Genomic DNA, 7,882 nt, shown 5'->3' with positions numbered 1-7,882 from the left:
CTGAGCCGAAGGCAGACACTCAACCGACTGAGCCACCCAGGCGCCCTGGCTCTGCATTTTAAATAAGTATCCCAGGTGATTCACAGCCCACTCTTCGCTACTGAAAAAGGCAGGGGCCTAGAACAGCTTTGTAAGTGATGAATACATATTTATATGATTCCAAAAGATCTTTTAAATTTACATTTTCTCTTTACATTTTCAGATTGGGATTCCTTATTCAATTCCTACATTTCGTGTAACTTGCCAGGTTCTGATGCTTGGAAAAAGATTTTTTTTTTTTTTTTTCTGGGAGAAAGCTCAGGTAAGTTAAATGGGTTAAAATTAATAGGACTATTGGATGAACATATTTAAGTATCACCCAAAGCCTCAGTGTTCAGAATTTTTTAGATTACAGGACATAGTCAAATAAAAACATAGTATTCATTCATTAATTCATTCACTCAGTAATCATTTATTGAGGGTCTACTTTGGGCTAGGCCCTGTGCTGGCAGCTAGGGATACAACAGGACAGACAAGGACATGCTCTCCTGGAGTGTAACTCCTACTTGGGGGAGGATTGGTAGACAATAATTAAGTTAGCAAAGCATGAATTAGGTAAACCCAGTGGTGGCTTGGTTAAGAGCCCAGAAGCTGTTTCCAGCCTGGCTGATTTTCAGTCCCAGCTCCATCAGTTAGTATCTGTGTGACCTTAGGTGAGATACTCTATGAGCCTCAAATTCTTCATCTGTAGAATGGGTATGATATGGTACCTGCCTCATGGATTATTGTGTGTATTAAAATACTCAGTGTAATGCTTAGCAAAAGAAGATGATGTGCGCAGATTGTTAGTATCATCCCCCACTTACACCTACCCTCAGAGACAGTCTTGTCATTTTCTATTTATGTAAACCTGGTGGGCTTTTCCATAGGGTGATGGCCATGAAAATATGTCTCAGAATTTTCCAACTGCAGGGAGCTTAACAGATAGGTTCTTCTCCTCTAGGGTTCTTTTTAATAATATCTATAACTCGATGCTGATGAATTCAGCTCTTGGGAGAGAACTTTGGTCCACTCTAAAAGCCCCAAATTGCTTCTGTTGGGAAAACAATCTTATTTTCCTCGCGTAATTATAAAGATAGGAAGAAAAGAGTTAAAAAGAGCTAAAAAAACTAAGCCCGTGAGGATGTCCACAACAATTGGAGGCAGCCAGGAAAGACGCAGAAGGAAGCTGGGGGTGGGATGTTCAGTGGAATTGGCTGTGAAAGTCATCAGGAAAGCCGAATCTTGGCTCTGTCCTTGCAAGAGAATGAAGCTGAAAACCGCAGAGCGGAGGGTCCCTTTGTTTGGAAGTTTGTTTTGAACTTTGAGACTCCAGAATGGAGATAAACACGTCTCACTCGGAAACAGGCAAATGCTCCTGGGTGTTGGAAAACCAGGTGGGAAAACCATTGGGAGACAGATTTTCCACCTTCTTCAAGGGGTGGATTGGCTGCCTCCATTATGTTTCTCTTCTACTCCAAGAGCCCCCTTGTCTCCTAACTTCCGGTCCCTGAAGGGGCTGCTTTCTACCTCTTGTCCCCATTTTCTGACCCTCTCTTGCTCTCCCTGACTAACCCAGCCCTAGGCTCCCCAACTTTTCTTCCCAGTTGCTTTTCTCTCCATCCCATCCTGCTGCCTCCCACCTTTCTTGCCTCTACATGAGCCTGTCCCACCCCACCCCACTCCTGTGCTCTCCTGCCCATTCATGAATACCCCCTCACTCACCCTCATCTGGACATGAAATCCTTCTGGCCTATGAGGTGTGGTAATGGTGGGAAGAGGTGCTTGTGATCCAATGATTTCTGCTTGCCATTCCTAGACCACTTAAATATCTCACTAAGAGTGAGTACTTTTATTTTTATTTTTGAAAAATAATATGTAGTTGTTAACAACATGAGACAGATCTACATGTGGTAGTGGGGAAAGACTTTCACGGTATGTGGTTAAATCAGAAAATTGCAGAAAAATATTTCAGTATTTTTGGGGGGATAATGTATATTAGTGGACATGTGTATAATATCATATAGAGACCATATAGAATATATATATCATATAAAATAGTTAAATCAAAGTGGGATCCCATATAGGTACCACATGTACATATATCTATAACACGTAGAAAAAAGACCTGGGAAGACACACTCTTAATTTTCAGGCTTTTGGATCAAAGTAAAGTTTTGGATTATGTAATTTTAACAAAATCACTTGGGCAAGTGTAAGCTTTTTGGCAGACATTTATTTGAAGAAGAACTAAGGTATTCTTTTGTTTTCTAGTTCATTCATTCATTCGTTCATTTATCCTACAACTTCTAATGGAGTGTCTACCCATGCCAGGAGCTATGCCTGCCAGAAACACAGGGGGGGGGGGGGGAGACAATACATAAATAAACACACAGACTAATGATTACAGTCTATAAAGCAAGTGAAGAGAGAGGGCCGTAATAGACACTAAAAGATGGGTGTCTCTCTCAACAGGTGACATTTGAGATCAGCTGAAGAAGAAGGAACAGCCATCCTGATTTGCCGTAGGGCCGTGGGGAAGGAGAGGGTACAGAACTAAGTGAAAAAAGAGAAAATCACAGGTCCAGTGGGAAGCAGAACCAGATGCAGGTGATAAGTCTAAAGGCTTCTTTGTGGAAGAGTTGAGTGGGGTGCAGATGGTCAAGACCACATTCTCAAGATGCAGGAACCTGGGATGGGAATGCCCTACTAGAGTTCTTGGTTCTCAGCTTCTGGGTGTGTTGTGGTTGGAGTTTGGCAGAAGATCTGACCATGTTCCAGGCTGATGCAGAGACCTTTGATCCCCCAGGGGCACCACTAGTTTGTGGCTGAGCCCCAGGCCCTGAGCAAAGACTAGACTTCCCACCAGGAAATGGTGCTTTGCGTGGTGCTCCCTGACTCCAGTTCTGTTCCTCTTTCCTCCCTGGGGGAGCTCCCAAACTGGGGTGGAATTGGCAGGACACAGGCCTGTTTTTCTGGCCCAAACAGTTTGGTGATAGAGCCATACTTTTCTTCTTGTTGCTTACATTGTTTTGTGCAGAAATGTTTAAAAAAAAAAAATCAAAGGGGTTCCTGAGGTCTTTGGGAAGCTTCTGGGGGGCAGGGAACAAAGGAACTGGCTTTGAGATCAGAGCACTGGGGGCTGCAGTGCTGACTGCGGGGAGCTCTGGGCAGACGGTCCCACCACAGGGTTCTGCTGTGGCCCCGTACTCACATCCGACCACAGCCCGAGCCTCCTTCCTGACAGTCGCCCTGCCAGCAGAAGCCAGGAGCTGGGGTGGAGCCAGCTCCGGATGGGAATCTGGGAGATCTGGGAGCTGGACTCAGCCCTGCTGTTCCCTTGGTCAAGCTTCCCTGGGCTCAGTTTTCTTATTGGGATCTAAAAGGGATGTCAGTGAGCCTTCTAACCTACTCTTCCATTTTACAGATTAAGGGACTTTGCCTTACTCATTATTCACCAATCATCTCTCTTCTGCCTACAGTACTGCTTTGTAGCAACCTCCCTGCTCTGCCTTCCTTTAATAATGCCAGTCATTTCCTCACGATGCCCTCAAGTCCTGTCTTCTCCTGGAAACCATCCTCTGAGCTCCTCTAGCCCTGACTGCCCAGGCCAGTCATTATCTCCTACCCACCCCTCCTTTTGGCTCCCTACACGGAAGGAGTCCCTGGCCTTGCGGTGAGTTTGTCCATCTTGGAACTTTGCACATGCTGGTCCCTACACCTGCTTTGCTCTTCCCCTGTTTCTTTGCAAAGCTGGAAGCTCATCTTCCTTTAGGTCTTCGCTTAATTGCTGCCTCCCTAGAGAGGCCTTGCATGACCAGCTAGCTAAAGTATCCTGAGAATCTTTAATTAATGGGTGGAGTGAAAACCTCTCAGACAACACGGACTTACTCATCTCAGAGTTCAGTTAAATTAACTCCCATGCCCTCCTACCCTGAATTGGCTGGCTTCCCTCTTTATTCACTTGGCTCTTTAAGACCTAACTTCTATCTCAGAATATGGTCTTCCAATATATCCTTTAGAATCTGCCGAGGGCGCCCCTCTCTCATAGGTATTAAGAATTACAAGTGGGTCTTCATGGTGGCACAGCTGGACCTTACAGCGCTGTCCTGTGCAAGAGAAAAGCATCGGCAATCGGAGGACCTGAGTTTCGGGTTTGCCCTCACTTCCTAGCTATGCGACCTTGGGCAACCAATTAATTCTTGTCTGAATCTACTCAGCTGTAATGAATAACAGTTGCCTTTAAACATTATTATAATACATATTATAATTATCCCTTTCCTGTGTGTACCTCAGGGTTGTTCCAGGAATGCAATGAGAAACTGCGTGCTTTGTGAGTGAAAGTCTATGCAAAGTAGGTGATGATTATTTTTCCCTCATCTCATTACAAATTAGCCATTCGAGCTCAGTTATTTACACAGAATTTGCAGAAGGTAACATCCTATACCCTGATGCCCAGGAAGGCCATGGCAAAGGGCAAGCAGAAGGCTGCGGTATGTGTGTGCTCGTCATTTCCCCAGGAACACCATTAACGTGCACTGCGCTGCTTGGCCTGACTTTGCAATCCACAGGCCTCCTGTAAGCACCGCATAACCCCAGAAAGGGCAGCAAGCCTCTATTTATGAGAGAATCCCACAGTTGACTCCCCAGCATCGGCGAGTTTTGGGTTGCCCTTGCTGTGCTAACATTAGAGCTCATCGAAAAGAAGTCCCTCCTTCTACAGAGCCCCAGTGGGCGTTGGGGGATTTGGGCAGTAACCATAAGGCAAGGCCTCTGGCGTCTAGAGGATCACTAGGTGCTTAGAAATTCCCAGGACCCATTCTGCTTCCATTTGGGAATTGCATCTAAGAGTCGAGGCCTCCTTCCACCATAGAGAAATCCTCACAAGGTGGGCAGAGAGGAAGTTTCATTGCAGCGGGATTGTATTTGTGATACAAAGAGAATTGGAAACAATATAAATGACACTGCAGAGGGAGCTGAACAGTGGCATATCGTCCTAAGGAATGGCACACAGCAACTAGCCAAATGAGGTGGGTGCTGATGATGTCATAACCTGCTCAAGACCTAGTGTCCCGTGGGGGCGAGGGCAAGCTGCAGACCCATACCTACAGTACACCACAAATGATTAAGACAAACATGTAGAAAGCCCACTATCTTCCCTAGGAGTGCATGTTAGGGCATAAGATGTGGTCTGGAATAATGACAGTATTTAGCTCCAGGTGAGAAAGATGTGGGGCACCGACAGATGGCCAGGATTGGGGGAGAGGTGGCTTAGGGGGACACTGGACTTAGGGACCATGTTTCATTTCATGTTTTTATTTTTTATTTTTATTTATTTATTTTTTATAAAGATTTTTATTTTATTTATTTGACAGAGAGAGAGACAGACAGCTAGAGAGGGAGCACAGCAGGGGGAGTGGGAGAGGGAGAAGCAGGCTCGCGGCCGAGCAGAGAGCCCGATGCGGGGCTCGATCCCAGGACCCTGGGATCATGACCTGAGCCGAAGGCAGACGCTTAACAACTGAGCCACCCAGGCGCCCCTCATTTCATGTTTTTAAAATAAGGGAAATGTATTCGTGAGTTCTTGTGTGATTAAAAATTAATAATAATGATTTAAAAAATTAGCCTTAGGCTCTCTTGAGCCCTTTCTCTGGGCTGGCAGGGCTGGTTCATGACTGACTAACCTTGTATGAGTCACGGTGCCTAAAGGGAATGAGGGGCCCACTTTCCATCTCCGTGCTGGCTGGTCCTGGGGGCTCCCTTGGCCTTGGAGCCCTGTCCCATGCCAGGTGCTGAGTGTAAGCACAGCGTGGCCAGGGTCCTCCTGTATCTGACCTGGAGACTCAACACGACAGAAGGGTCTGCACCGCATAGTCGACACAGACCCGTAAAAACTGAGCCTGGAGCCCCCAGGCCGAATCTCAGTCCTGCTTCCACCTCCCAGCGTCGTCCTCGGACAAGTGGCCCCGCAGGCTCTGACCTCTCTCCTACCACCTTCTCCTTGTTCTCTCTGTTCCAGCTGCACTGGCTTCCTGTCTGCTCACTCTGCCTCCCTCGCGTGCCTTGGTGTTTATGGTTGCTGTTCCTTTTCACCAGAACCCTCTTCCCTCTGACTTCCACATGACTGGCTACGTCTCAGGGGTCAGATCTCCTCTCCAGCTGCCTCTTAGAGGGGTCTTCTGAGTTATCCCCTCCCTGTCAGTCCTTCTCCACCAACCCATGCTATTTTATTTCTCTGAGAGCAGGAAACACCACCAGAATTATGTTGTAGAACTGATTTATGCACTTTTATGAACTGTGTGGCTCCCTGGAAGGCAGGTGCATTGGGAGCGGGCACCTGCCCTGTCCTTCTCTGTAGCCCAAGAACCGAGAATGGAGCCTGGCACATAGTAAGTGCTCAGTAAAGAGTATGTGAGTGAATGTACAACCTTCACAAGCCCAGTGAAAACAGTGCACCGGGAGAAGCAGGATTCCAATGTCCCTTCCAGTCCCTTCCAGTCCCTTCTGGTCAAAAGTCAAGTCCTTGAGAGAGGCAGGAGTGGCTGAAGGAACAGGCCCCATGGCTCTTCTTCTCAAGTCAGCTGCTGCAAGGCTCAAAGTGTGGGGCCCTTTTACTTAATGCCCAGATGCTTCAGTTTGCTCATTTAGAAGACGAGGGATTGGACCCCACAGAGCCGCCAGAGCCACCCGCCTCCCCCGACTCCGCGTCGCCGCCATGGCCGACGTGGAAGACGGCGAGGAACCCTGCGCCTTGTCCGCTCACTCCGGGAGCGCAGGCTCCAAGTCGGGAGGCGACAAAATGTTCTCTCTCAAAAAGTGGAATGCGGTGGCTATGTGGAGCTGGGACGTGGAGTGCGATACGTGCGCCATCTGCAGGGTCCAGGTGATGGATGCCTGTCTTAGATGTCAAGCTGAAAACAAACAAGAGGATTGTGTTGTGGTCTGGGGAGAATGTAATCATTCCTTTCACAACTGCTGCATGTCCCTGTGGGTGAAACAGAACAATCGCTGCCCTCTCTGCCAGCAAGATTGGGTGGTCCAAAGAATCGGCAAGTGAGAGTGGTGGAAGGCTTTCTTAGTGCATTTGTTTGGAGTCCTGGTGGATCTTGTTATCAAGTGCCCTACAAAGGCCAGAACTCTCCAGGGAACTAATTCTTCAAATAAGAGGAGATGGCTCTGTGGTCTTTTGGTACTCATCAGAGGCATGGTTTAGCATTTTGTTAGTTTTATTTTCAGAAATTCTCTACAATTAAGAAGATAATTTATTAAAGATGGTCTTTCCTACCTCACTGCTTAGAAGTGCTTTAAAGGAGGAGAGAGCTACAAATTGAATGACTTTATAATTTACTTATTGATATCCAAAGGGCTGTGGAAGCAGTTCTATTCAGAAGAGAACTTGTTGCATGCTTATAGTTGATCAGTAAAAAAAAAAAAAAAAAAAAGACTGTTATAGTAACAAATAAAGTGCAGTTTAAAACCCAACTCTTATCCTTATTTTGTTTCTGATATTTATTTTTGGCTGGGAGGGGGTGATTCATGAAATCTTTACTTGATATAATGAAAATTTTAAGTTTGGACCAGTGAACAGGGTAAATAAAATTTAACCTTTGGGCATATGGAATTTCGATTGTCTTTTAGGCTATCATCCTCTGTCTTTGCCTCATCAAGAATACCTAAATCTCCACTCACCTCACTGTTCAATCATTGAGCGGTAAAGAACAGAAGTATTTTTAAGTTCTGGTCAGATTCTGTATTAATTAAACTGTGTTTTAGGTGGAATGTTAATGAGGGGAAAATGTTTACCACTGTAGCATTGGATCAAAAAGTTTATTTTATTACACGATGTTTTAATAAATGGTTTATT

The 7,882-nt window shown here is 46.0% G+C and overlaps 1 long non-coding RNA gene and 1 pseudogene across 3 annotated transcripts in view; both read left to right on the top strand.

Annotated features, from left to right (window-relative positions):
- The window catches only part of LOC118006755, a 5,442-nt gene extending 2,198 nt beyond the window's left edge, over positions 1-3,244 (top strand). The window contains exons 2-3 of one of the 2 annotated variants that reach the window (XR_004678180.1): positions 203-301; positions 2,494-3,244. This is a non-coding gene — a long non-coding RNA (uncharacterized LOC118006755). Of the gene's footprint in view, positions 1-202; positions 1,416-2,493 lie in introns of both variants that reach the window. The other variant, XR_004678179.1, reaches the window with a different exon arrangement.
- A 2,304-nt stretch (positions 3,245-5,548) lies between these two features.
- LOC118006760 lies at positions 5,549-7,497 on the top strand (annotated as a pseudogene). Its single transcript, XR_004678181.1, has one exon. The product of XR_004678181.1 is annotated as an RING-box protein 2-like (transcript).
- The last annotated feature ends 385 nt before the right edge of the window (positions 7,498-7,882 follow it).

This window comes from Mirounga leonina, unplaced genomic scaffold, assembly GCF_011800145.1.
Source record: "Mirounga leonina isolate KUSES-001 unplaced genomic scaffold, KU_Mleo_1.0 Mir_99, whole genome shotgun sequence".
In the NCBI taxonomy this organism is placed as follows: Eukaryota; Metazoa; Chordata; class Mammalia; order Carnivora; family Phocidae; genus Mirounga; species Mirounga leonina.
This window is presented reverse-complemented; position numbering and strand designations above follow the sequence as displayed.